This window comes from Peromyscus leucopus, chromosome 23, assembly GCF_004664715.2.
Source record: "Peromyscus leucopus breed LL Stock chromosome 23, UCI_PerLeu_2.1, whole genome shotgun sequence".
NCBI classification, from domain to species: Eukaryota; Metazoa; Chordata; class Mammalia; order Rodentia; family Cricetidae; genus Peromyscus; species Peromyscus leucopus.
In genome coordinates, this window is record NC_051082.1 from 689,654 (window position 1) to 702,338 (window position 12,685).

General features: G+C 48.5%; 1 protein-coding gene across 3 annotated transcripts in view; it reads left to right on the forward strand.

Moving 5' to 3' along the window:
• Positions 1–12,685, forward strand: part of Galnt9 (polypeptide N-acetylgalactosaminyltransferase 9) — a 72,433-nt gene that overhangs the window by 9,128 nt on the left and 50,620 nt on the right. Inside the window, exon 2 of one of the 3 annotated variants that reach the window (XM_028856982.2) lies at positions 7,591–7,703. The exons of the other annotated variants lie outside the window; for them this stretch is intronic. The gene's annotated coding sequence lies outside the window, so the exon portion shown is untranslated. The remainder of the gene's footprint in view (positions 1–7,590; positions 7,704–12,685) is intronic. 3 annotated transcript variants of the gene reach the window in all.

Below are 12,685 nucleotides of genomic sequence, written 5' to 3' on the forward strand. Positions count from 1 at the left end.
TCCTTAGTGACCTCCAAGAGGCCATCCCCGTGTGTGTGTGTGTGTGTGTGTGTGTGTGTGTGTGTGTGTGTGTTGTGTGTGTGTGGCTGTCATTGCTTTACTTTTAAATTTTCTATTTACTGGTATTTTTTGACAAACAATACATGATGTAGATTATCTTTTTGTTGTTGTTTCCAAGACAGGGTTTCTCTGTGTAGCCTGGCTGTCCCGGAACTCACTCTGTAGTCCAGGCTGGCCTTGAACTTATAGAGATCCACCTGCCTCTACCTCCCGGGTGCTGGGATTAAAGGTATGCACCACCACCACCTGGAGCAGGCTGTCTTTCATTGGTAGCAATGCATTACTTACCTAAGAGACATTGATCGAGAAGTGGAGACCATAAATGGAGTTTGACTGAGAATTTGATTGTTGACTGCTCCAGAAGAGGGTGGGACCTGGGAGAATGGAGATGATGAATAAGGTGGACTAAAGTCTCATGCAATAGCCAACTTTATTCAGAGGCTCAGACAATTTATACTCTGAGGGTTTAGAGGAGTCACATGAGTAAAGTGTACAATCTCAGGGTAAGCCGTACTTGGCTAAGACATGATTTTCCATAGAGGCATACAAATAATAGCCAGTTGTAATGAATAATCTGAAGTGAGCTAACACCTATCCAATCCACTTGGGAGGGGCACAAAAGCATAATCCAAGAACAACTTTGTGTTTTTGAAGAAACTGAGGTTACAAGACTCTTGGTTTCTTGGATTTTTTTTTTCACAAGCACTGAGAAATCTCCTCACACATCTCTATTCTTGAATTGTATCCTGATGTAGTTAATATGTAGTTGATAGTTAATCTTCCAGTGTGAGCTTGCCTGTTTTTGCTTAATCATACACATTATTCACCAAAAATTAGGTCATCATGTTTGAGGTATGTGTGATTTGCAAAGAAGTTGGTCATTTTTTTTTTTTTAAAAGTATTTCATAAGAATGGTTTTAAACATCTGGCTATACTCTTGACTTTTAAAAAGGAAGACAAATTTAGTTAATTCAAAAGATGAGTCAGTCTCAGGGAATCTGCTGAATAATGTAAACTTGACCAGTTTGCAAAGACTGTAGGGAGGAAGGTGAGGTATGGTGCTCTTCGGGGCTCCAGCCTGACAGTCCTCCCTGAGGCCATCAGTGTGACAGAGTTGACAGAAAGAGACATCCAGCTCTGGGTCTGGCTCCTGGCCAGAGCACCCTGTGACTCTCAGTCTGATGAAAATAAACGAACAAACAAAGAAGACAGTCTGGGTGTTTGGATGCTTGGTGAGGGAGGAGGCACAGGTCAGGGTGTCGCCTTATCATGGTTTAACAGTGTTGGTGTAGGGAGGATGGTTGGTCACCCTCCCTGCTGGCTGGTGGGCAGAGTCTCCGTGGCCCACATACTTATGTGCAGTGTGAGTACTCTGTGTACGGCCCTAGGCTGATTGGGTATTATATTGCCAACCCTGTTGGTATGAGTGCCCGGTGTTAGGGGCTGGACCCTTGGGCCCAGGAGGGATTTGGTGGCTCTCAACTTTTGTCACAGACCATAAAAGGAATGTACAGCAACTGTCAGGTCCCACAGCATCTCTTTCTGGGTCAGGGCCACCCAGAGCCTACAGCATGGATCCTGGAGGCGCTGACCGACTAAATCAGGCCATAGCCCTCGATCCAGCCCACAAGACCCCTTTGGATGCCTCAGCTGCTGGTAGTGTGTTTTAAAATACATATGCCAAGTACAAATGTTCTTCACAATGCTGTTCCAGGCCTTGGTGTTGTGTCAGGAAACTAATGAGGCCCTGTCTCAGGACCTCCCAGATACCACTCCAGGGACCTTGCTCCCTAGCCATGGACATGACAGCTCCTTCCTGCTGGGTGTCCCTGCTGTCTTTTTTTCCCCCTCTTTTTTTATTAAGAGATTTTCTATTCATTTTACATACCAACCACAGATTCCCCTGTCCTCCCTCCTCCCGTCCCCCAGCCTTCCCCCGCAACCCACCCCTTATTCCCACCTCCTCCAAGGCAAGGTCTCCCATGGGGAGTCAGCAGAGCCTGGTACATTCAGTTGAGGCAGGTCCAGACCCCTCCTCCCTGCACCACGGCTGTGCAGAGTGTCTCATCATAGGCACTAGGCTCCAAAAAGCCGGCTCATGCACTAGGGACCGGATCCCACTGGTCCCTTACTCTGTAGATACTGATTCATCTCATCTCTCGGTTGTGCAAACTCAGATGATCTCCCTGACCAAGTACTCAGTGGCTAAAGGACGTATGCCTTTATGATGGAAAGAGGCAGTATCATTGGATATTGGCTAGGACTGCTGGACATTTGATAAGACAAGAGGGCCCAGGATTGATGACCTCTGTCCTTGATTGGGTCACGGGACACAGGCAAGGAGAAGGCAGGGCTCACTAACACCTTGGACAGCTCCCTGCTGGAAGGTTGTGGAGCAGGGCACTGATAACATGGGCTGGGAACTGTAAATCACCTTCCTCTTCTTCGCTCACTCTCCCTTTAGAGGCACATCTATGGCACTAGACAGTTTGTTTGTTTTAAATTTTTTTGTAATTTTTTTTAAATTTTTGATTGTTTTTGTGTAGCCTTCAACTCAGAAATCTGCCTGCCTCTGCCTCCCGAGTGCTAGGATTAAAAGCATTCACCATCATGTCTGACTAAACAGTTTTGTTTTGTTTTCGAGACATGGTTTCTCTGTTTAACAGTTCTGGCTGTCCTGGAACTTGCTTTGTAGACTAGGTTGGCTTCGAACTCAGAGATCTGCCTGCCTCTGCCTCCTGAGTGCTCGGATTAAGGGCATGCACTGCCACACCCAGCTTTATTTACTTTATTGGTGTTTTACTTGCTTGTATGTCTGTGTGAGAGTGTTGGATCCCCTGGAACTGGAGTTATAGACAGTTGTGAGCTGCCATATGGATGCTGGGAATTGAACCTGGGTCCTCTGGAAGAGCAGCCAGTGCTCTAAAACATGGAGCCATATTTCCAGCTCCCGAGACAGGGTTTCTCTGTGTAGCTTTGCGCCTTTCCTGGAGCTCACTTGGTAGCCCAGGCTGCCTTGAACTCACAGAGATCCGCTGCTCTGCTCCGAGTGCTGGATTAAAGGCGTGCGCCACCACCGCCCGGCTAGACAGTTTTTTAAAGCATGTGTTTGAATGTATGTTTCCTTTCAGGTAGGGATGTTACAGAATGTGCCATATGCTCAGGTGGGAACATTGGATTTTATTGGACTGAGACTACCAGTCTATAAGGTGGGGAAGTATGGTCTTTAATTTTTGTTTTATGTGTATGGGTGCTTTTTAAACTGAATATATGTCCATATATTATTTACTTGCCTGGTGCCTGTGGATGCCAGAAGAGGCTTCCCTGAAACTAGAGTTATAGATGGTTGTGAGCTGCCATGTGGGTGTTGGGAACTGAACCAGAGTCTCTTGGTCTACTGGAAGAGCAGTTAGTGTTCTTAACCACTGATCCATTTCTCCAACCCCATGGTAAGTGCTTTTAAGCACTATCTCTTTAAGGCCAGAATCCCAGGGCTGCTGAGCACACCAGACTAACTGCAATCCTGAAGTGTTTTTCATGCCCCAGAGTGCTGGGCTCTGCCACTACCAGGCCTTTTCTGAGATGGAGAGAGATGGAACCAAGGACTCAACAGACCTCAATGGTAAGGATAGCTGGGGTAGGTGGCTGCCTGGACTCTCGGTGACACCGTTCCCAGCATCCTCACTGATGAGTGAGTGCTGGTCCCTTTGGAGAAAGTCTTAGGGTCAAACCAGCCCTACTTCCCATGTTCCGTGTCTCCTACCTGCTCTCAGTTCTGAGTGAGGCCTAAGGTTAAGGTTAATAGTAGATGGCACAAACAAACACACAAACAAAATCAAACTACTGTAAACACAGAGATGTGGGTGTGGGTGTGCGTGCTTGCGTGCGTGCACTCTTGGCCCTCACAGACACCTGTGATAGCACTGGTCCTTAACTTGTGTTGCTCAAGAGGAGACCAGGAACCGAAAGACCTCACAGATCAGTGATGGCAGAGGTGGGATTTGAACCCAGGTGTGACCTCCATACCTCACTGAGCCTGGCCAAGGAGGCATGGCCTAGTTGGGTCAGAGCTGGGTATTATATCTCCTACTTATTACAGTAAGAAGGATTTTTTTTAATTTTTATTATTTGAAAAATTACATTTATTTATTGTGTAATATATGTGTACATGCACATGCATGTGGTCCCTAATGTGCACACATGGAGGTCAGAAGACAACTTGAGGGAGTAGTTCTCTCCTTTTGCCATCTGGGTTCTGGGGATCAAACTCAGGTCAGGCTTAGCAGCAAATGCCTTTACCCACTAAGCTATCTGGCCCAGCTTGGAACTGTTTTTATTTCAGTATACAATCAGCCAGTCACTCTATGCACGTCTCAATTTAAACCCAAGCAATTCTTGATTTTACTTTCAAGTAGGAAGATTATAGGCAGCGTTTGGGCTATGCAAGGAGGAATTACCACACATTCCGAGAAGGCTGTGGGAAATACCTGCTAGTACTCCAGCGCTCAGCACTGACTGTGCTGGGAACATAAAGATGATCTTGATTGGCCGGAGTGGAGTGCGTGATTCCACAGGTTGAATAGTTGGGCTGGCCTCACCCCTGTGCTTGCACAGCCTCAGTTACATGTGTGATGTCTTTGTTCCTCAATGTCTTCCTCTGTAAGTGGGACGGTAGGTGCTCACCTCTGGAAGAATGCATGGACTTTGGGAGAAGTGCCTGGCATGAGGTGTCTTGTCAGGAAAGATCTGACTCTCATGGGTTCTGGCTACCATTTCCTCAACGCTGTCATTTCTGCCAGTGACTGACCACTTGACCTTCCCACCCAGCTCCACAGGGTCAACGGCATTGTTCTTTAAAAATAATTTTTAAAAAGATTTATTTATCTTAAGAATATGTACACCAAATTCAGTGCCCACAGAGGCCAGAAGAGGGTGTTGGATTCCCTGGAATCAGAGTTACAGACTATTGTGAGCTGTCCTATGGGTGCTGGAAACCAAACCTAGGTCCTCTGCAAGAGCAACCAGTGCTCTAACCCCTGAGCCACATCTCATCCAGCCTGATGATGTTCTTCTCTGATGCTTCCATGTAACCAAAAGTCATGAGTTTCAGGCTTCCACAGGAGCTGGGGAGGAGGTGGTGGATGTCAGCCCTGTGTGTGCCCTGAGCCCAAGGGCAATGCTGAGCTCTGCAAACTGGCCTTTCTCTGAGATCCTCCAGTCAAGTATGAGAAGCCGTAGCCAGTGTCACTGTTCTCTGAGGGTGGTGTGCTGTCAGAGGTGTGAAAACCCACAAGAGCACGAGGGAGGGATGTTTCGATGACAAGTCAGATGGCTTCATGGAAGGGGAGGCATTCGAGCTATTTGGTGTTGGAGTGATCTGGGCCCAGATTCCAACTGGATGATCTTGGGGGAAGTTATGGTCTCTCGTTGAGCCTTGGTTTTCACGTCTGTGAAATGTGAGTTATCATTCCCTGTGATGGGATCAATGAGATTAAATATGAGGCCTGTAGAGGGCTTGGTGAAACCAAGTTGATCATCAGAAATGATAATGAATGTTTAGAAAAAAAAAAACAGTTGAAATGAGGGAGGATGTGGATAAATGGGTAGGATAATGCCAGGCATGCAGTAGATAAATATTGCCTGGTGGGATGGATGGATGGCTAAGTGGTGGATAGATGAATAGATGTATGGGTGGATGGATAGATGAATAGATGGATGCATGGACAGATGGGTGGATATCTGTACTATCATGTCCACCACTACTTCACTCGAGTCACTGTTGAGGTTACCCTAGACCACCCTGTCCTTGCTGCTAATAATCATTAGACCCAACCTGGGGTGGTGGGCACTGGTTGCTATACGATGAAGCTGTGTGGCATTTGTGGGCTTACAATATAGGGAAGAGCTATGAAATCCTGTGTTCCAGGGACTTCAAGTCTCCCCCTCTCCCCTGCTTTCTCAGTTGAGTTCAGAAGCTCTATGGAAGGATTTGTCAGATACAGTCTCTGAGGACATTTCCCAGTGACTGCCATGCCCTGCAAAATGTTAGTGACCTCATCATTTAAGAATATTGGTCTATGCTATTGGCAACCTATTATTAGTTCGGGTCCCCGGGGAATCTTAAAAGACCTAACTATAATGAAATGAGCTGTTGTATTTGGAGAGAGTGAATAAAATTGAAGCAGTATGAGAGAGACATTATCCACAGAGGCAAACTAGGGCTGTCATTATTATCTGTCCTTTGTGATCATCCAAATGAATAGCCAGGTACATTAAATAAGTCTGTACTTCTAGGGGGCATGAGAGAGAGGAGCAAGGGGTGCTGGAGGGATGTCCTGTTTGTCCCCAGCCTTTTTGATCCACCCACACACTCTACAAGATTGGCAGCCAAGGTCTCAGAACCATGAGGGAAGCTTTGTATAGATCCTGGAAGGTAATAGTGGCCATTTCCCCACTGTAGACAGTGAGGTCCTGCTAGCTGGACAAAGATGGAGGCCACTGGTACTTTTGGGACACCGGGGTAAAATGAGGACCGCTGTCTGAAGTCAGCCTCCAATGCTCTTGCAGAACTCATTCACAGTGTCTTGTCTGTTTATATGCCTTGTTATACGGGCTGTGGCCATTGTCATGAAATCTGATTGTAGGCTTGTTTTGCAGAGGCTGAGGATGGAGAGGATTCCCTTGGAGGGGACCAAGGTTGTTCCTCTGGGCTCCCGAGGACTTGCCTGGTTGGTCCTGTAGTCCACCCTCTAGGTCATTAAGTCCAAAACCGTTTCCAAATGTGGCTGGACACGGAGGTTTCACTCTCACCTGGCTTTGGAGAGATAAAATGACCCTGCTGATTCCTCCACTTGAAATGTCAGATTCATAGCATTCAGAGCCCCCGTCACGACAAAGTGCAAGTACTACCCAGCTCTCCTGTCCCACACTCTTGCTGCCTTCTCTCTGGGTGACATACTTCATCAGATGTTTTATTACTTTAAGTTTTCTTAATGTATTTATAGGTGTTTGATGCACATGTCAGTCTGTGTATTACAGTGTGTGCCTGGGCCCACAGAGTCCAGAAGGTGGTGTCATTTCCTCTAGAACTGGAGTTAGAGGTGGTTGTGAGCTGCTATGAGGGTTCTGGGAATCAAACCTGGGTCCTTTGGGAGAGTAGTCAGTGCTCTTACCCACTGAGCCACCTCTCCAGCCCTGTTGATTGCATTTTAGAAGTTGGTTCTATACGTTCTTAGTTGTCTTCAGTGAGCACATGTAGTCCTGACCTACTGCCACTATCAGATCCTAGCTAACAATGAATCCTTTCTCTGGGCTGATGATGGCCCTGGGTGTCGTGGGAGATGTCAGCTGCATCTCGGTGGTCTTAGACTGCAACTAGCGGAAGCTGTCCCTTGGACCTGGTTGTCATATCCGACACCTTCACTTTCAAGGTCAACCACTCTTTTCCCCAGAGGCCTTTTCCTCTGCTTCTTCCTCTGGGATGGACTTGTGGCTGGCAGCCTGTGTACTCAAGGCTGTTTCCTCTCTCAGAACATTGGCTGATGCTTCGGTGACAGATGGAAACCAGTGACTCAAAGAGAAGCAGGGAGCTCCAGAGCCACACAGCCTTCCAAGTTGAAAATCACAGCCACCCACGAGCCCAGGTACTCTGTGCGGAAGAGGTGGGCTGGCTAAGTGTGAACTGACTTTGCTGGGGGCAGGGAAGTTTGCTGGGGTTTGGCGGGAGCTGGCAGCATTTCTGTTCCTGCGGGGGCTCTTGCCTGGCCAGGAGACACTAGCCGAGTTCTTCTTGGCAGGGCCATGGATAAGTTGGCAGCCTGAGTTTTCCTGTGCTGAGATCTTGTCTTTCTTTGCCTTTCTATGGGAAAGAATTCAATCTCTGATAATCAGAGACTATGTGACTTGAGCTCTTTGTCTCTGTACGCTTCAGAACCACAGCTGAAGAGCATCCCTGTGTTGTGGTCTTTCTGTGGCACATGGGCTCCAGAGGGAGGTGGATGTTTTCCAGGGCTAAGCCCATCTGAATCCCTGTCAGGCATTGGCTTAATGCTCGCTTCATGGCTGCTCCAGCCACAAGCATTGAGTCCTCGTTCCAAGCAGGAAAGGGGGCACAGGATTGTGGATAAAAAGCAGAGCTCACATGTTACAGTGATGGACATACTCTTTAGAGATGTCTCCCAGACTGGCATTCAGCAGGTCCCATGTAAATGCCAATGACGGCCCATGGTCAGACTTAGTCCTGGCTGCAAGGCCTTCGTGGAAGTGAGTGGCCCACTAGAGCCGTTCAGACCATTCTGCATGAAGCAGACCGTGGGTCTGCCGTCTAAGTGCAAGGAGGAGCAGAGGCTGCCGGACATCCCCACTGGCCCGCCTCTTCACCTGCAACTTCCTCCCTTTCTTTAATTTCTTATTTCCTGGGGCTGATGTGACAAATGACAAGTCTGCAGGCCACCGAGATGGAGGCACGGGTAGCTTTTCCTCCCCTGACCTCTCTCTTGATGGTCCTAGACATCCAGGGATCCTAGGCTTGCTATCACGTTACTTCTCTGCCTACTGGCTGTGCCTGCCACGAGGACACTGGCTACTGGATTTAGGGCTTCTTAATCCAGAACGTTCTCATCTTCACACTCCCACTTAATGATATCAGCAACAACCCTCTTTGCAGACAAGGCCACATTTGTGGTCTTTGAGGGTTACCTCCACAGTCTAAGATACAACTTGGGCCCTCAAGCAGCTGCTGGGAGCTGCTTACTGTGGGCTTAGGCAGCCCTCCTATCATCCCATCACTGCCTTGCCGCAAGCAGACCCATGCCACCACATTACTGTGTCCCCTTAGAGAGGCTGATGTCCATACTTAAACTGAGAACGTACAGGCCTTCGATGTGGCAGAAGCCAGATTTCTAAGTAGCTTTTGCAGTCAACACGCACCAACACCTGGGGGATAGGCCTGAAACACTGTTTTCCATCCTCACAGCTCCTTCCAGCGTCGACTGCTACTCCGTCACACAGCTCTTTCTTCGTAAGCCATTGCTGAAGTCATTGCTCTGAGGGTTCTCTTAGCCCCACATCAAAGTGCACAGACCCACGGGAGCAGAGGCAACAGGTGGTAGTGTTGGCCGCCATGCGGCCCGCAGCCACTCTCTCTGCTGGCCAGGCCTAGAGGAAGTGCTCCACTCCCATACACACCAATCACGATGCAGCTGTTTGCAGGTGTCTTAAGGTCTGGGAGTCCCATGGGAGGGACCGCAACCCTCAGCATATGGGGCCTGAACACTTATGATGCTGAGTGGGCATTTGCTTGACCCTGCTGTTCTGGGGCTTGTGGAAATAAATGACCACAAATGAAGTGGTTTTCACGGAACAAGCTGGGCCTCCTGCAGAGACTCTGAGGCTGGTCTCTCCCTGTCCCTTGCAGCCTTGAAGAACCCACTGCCATCCCAGCATCCTCGCCTCGTGATTGTGTTACCGCAGGGACCTCCTGGTTCTCACACGTTCTCTTCACTGTGTCAGATTTCACGCTACCTGTGGCTGTATTCAGCACCCATCCCACTTCCCAGTGAAACAGATTTCTCGTCTCAACCTGCTGGACTCAATCACACCCACAAAGTCCCTCTGTATAGGCACACACAGCCTCCCAGAGTCCAGCCAAACCCAGTCTGGCACACAGACTTCCACAGTCGTCTGTTAACCATCTCTTACAAACTATACCAGGATAGGAACCTACATATTGATGCTTCTCTTGAAATCTTGGGTCGCCTGGCACCCTCGGTGCCAGTTCTGGCTGGAAATATTTGGTTAGATCTTAGTGGCCCAGTGTAGCCTTCAGCCCCAGTCCTCACCACCACCTGTAGTCCCAGCATGACAGTGAATGACATATTTATCCTAGAGTTTCTGCCATAATTTTTCTCAGGAGTGCAGCTTGAGGAGGTGTGTAGGAAACTGATTCAAACCACACTTCAGCTCCTGAGTCATCCTTGCCTGCTTCCCAACTGAGTCAGCCCCTTGTGTCAACAGTCTCACGCCCACCCTCTGGCAATGGCGCCACCCCCCAGTGATCTCATAATTAAAGAACCGTGTTCCCTCCTCCCAGGACACCAGGAAAGAGCTTTGAATGACTATTCTGTAAAGGTGGAATCAGTGCTGGCTTTGCACATCTCGCCATTGGATTGGATCGGGAGTGGAGGCTGTGTAGCCTCTCACGCTGGGCTGCTTGCCTCTTGTAAGTCAGACCACTGACTCCGAACCAGAGAGGACCTGGGCTCCGAGCAAGGAGTAGACTGCCCCTGCAGTCATGTGACCTGCTCCCCCTGGGGACAAGGAGAGGTGCACGTGTGTAGCTCCTCCTGCTCTTGGCTCTTGCTCTGGACACTTGCTTCTCACAGCCAGGGGCAGCTGATGCTCATTTGTACCTAGACACTGGATTGTTCCCCAGCCCCAGGAGTCATGGCTCACTTTTGTGTCAGGCTGGTCCGTGTCCCCAGCTCTAATCCACCTGCTAGGAGGTGACACCTGAGACTCGGTGATACCTGAAGGCCCAGAACACAGAGCAACTCAAAATTCCTCTCCTCACACACTCATTCATTCACGAGAGTGATCTGGAGGGTGTTTAAGGATTCCAGAAACCAGCTGGGTGTGGTGGCAGGAATCTGTAATCCCAATATTTAGGAGGCTGAGGCTGGAGGATTACAGATCTGAGGATCCTGTCTTTAACAAAAAATGCTTAAGAATTCCATTGTCCAGTGACGAAACATGTAGTGAGTGAGGAACAAGCCATTGCTGAGAACTGATGGGTGTGGCTGAGGGACACACCCACAGGACAGGATGATGGATGCTTTGAGAGATAGTCAACTGTTCTGAAATACTTAGAAAAATTAAAGGGATAACAATCACGAGGAGATTATATTGTGAAGGAGCAAGCATAGGTTAGAAAAAATATAAGAGCCCTGATGTGGTGGCAGGTGGGTTGAAAATTTGAGGCCAGTCCAGGCTACAGGGAGACCTTGTCTCAACACTTAAAAAAACAAAAAGGGAAAAGGAAAATATATACAAACTTCCAAAGTTGAAATATATTGCCATTAAAATTAAAGACTCAATGGGTGGACCACACAGGGACTCAGACACTGCTAAAGAGAAGATGTGGTACCTGGAAAATGTTCTTGAGAAATAGCCTGGGCCACTGTACAGCAAGGCAGAGGAAAGCAAGTGTGTGCAGGAGAGTAAGGGCCGTGGAGAGGAGACCCCCAAAGACCTGGAATGACTGCAAGATGGGGCATGGAAAATAAACCAGTCACCGGCTGGACAATTTAAATAAATCCACCACATACATCCTGGTGAAGCCGCAAACTGTCAGCCCTGCCAGGAGGAAAAACCCTAAGCTCCTGCTGAGAATGTAGAGTGGGTTCAAAGAGATTCTCACTGTGTTCTCATGGGTATGGGGCATCTGGGCAGCTGTGTGGATTGGTAAGGAAGGAACTGCCAGTCCAGACAGCACCACCACCACCACCACCACCACCACACCACCACCACCACCACCATCTTCCTCCTCTTCCTCCTCTACAATTAGCTGCAAAAGTTCAGCCATTTAATAAGAAAAGCTTCCCACCCTTACTCCATGACAGCATCCTGAGAATGATGGGCTTAGCCGGGTTTAGGAGGCTGTGGAAAGCCAAGGAAAATGAAGTACGTCAGACTCCTGGGAGTGTGAACTGGGTTGGCCGTGGAGGCCTCTTGGTTCAGACACTGGCACGAACTCCAGCCCTGACTTCTGCTCTTGACTCAGCCAAGAGGCCAAGACATGATCAGACTCAACAGTTAAGTCAGCAAATTGTAACCCAGGAGGGTTAAGATAAAGGTGTGTTCAGAGGGAGAATGGAAGGAGAGTGGACAGATGTTGCTGACAGGTCCCCAGGCTGTAGCCAGCACCTAAGGAAGAAAAAGCGCTAGATACAGAGGCCAGGAGTGGGAAGTCTATGAATAAAGGTCCTATTGAGGAGTCTGCAGCCCCTGGCTGTGGAGGCAACATTTAGGACCAGGGCCACTCTAGGGACATGAAGCCCCTCAGCCATTGCTGTACAGGCTTTGAGGTTATTTAGAGGAGAGTGGAGATAGTGAGTGATCTTAGGCAAGAGGCAAGCGTGCCTGCAGAAAACTTAGAGCGCTTATTAAGAAGCAGCACATGCCGGGCGGTGGTGGCGCATGCCTTTAATCACAGCTCTCAGGAGGCAGAGGCAGGCGGATCTCTGTGAGTTCGAAGCCAGCCTGGTGTTCAGAGTGAGTTCCAGGAAAGGCACCAAAGCTACACAGAAAACCCTGTCTGGGGTGTGGGGTGGGGAAATGCAGCACGCAGGGGAAGGAATGGGGCAAAGGTGCTTCCAATAAAACCATGGTGACACGATTCGCCAGGGAAGCGCTACAGTGTTCTTCACCATGTCCCCAGAGACAGAGAAAACATGGGAAGAGCTAAGAGAAGAAATGAACCATCTCTGGAAATTGAGTGAGGGGAGACTTCTCAGCTCAGTCAGATCAAACATTAAAAACTCTTATTTTTATTTATCTCTTTTTTATTTTTATTTATTTTATTTTTTTTTTTTTTTGAACAGTTTGTGTAGCTTTCATTTCTGGATCA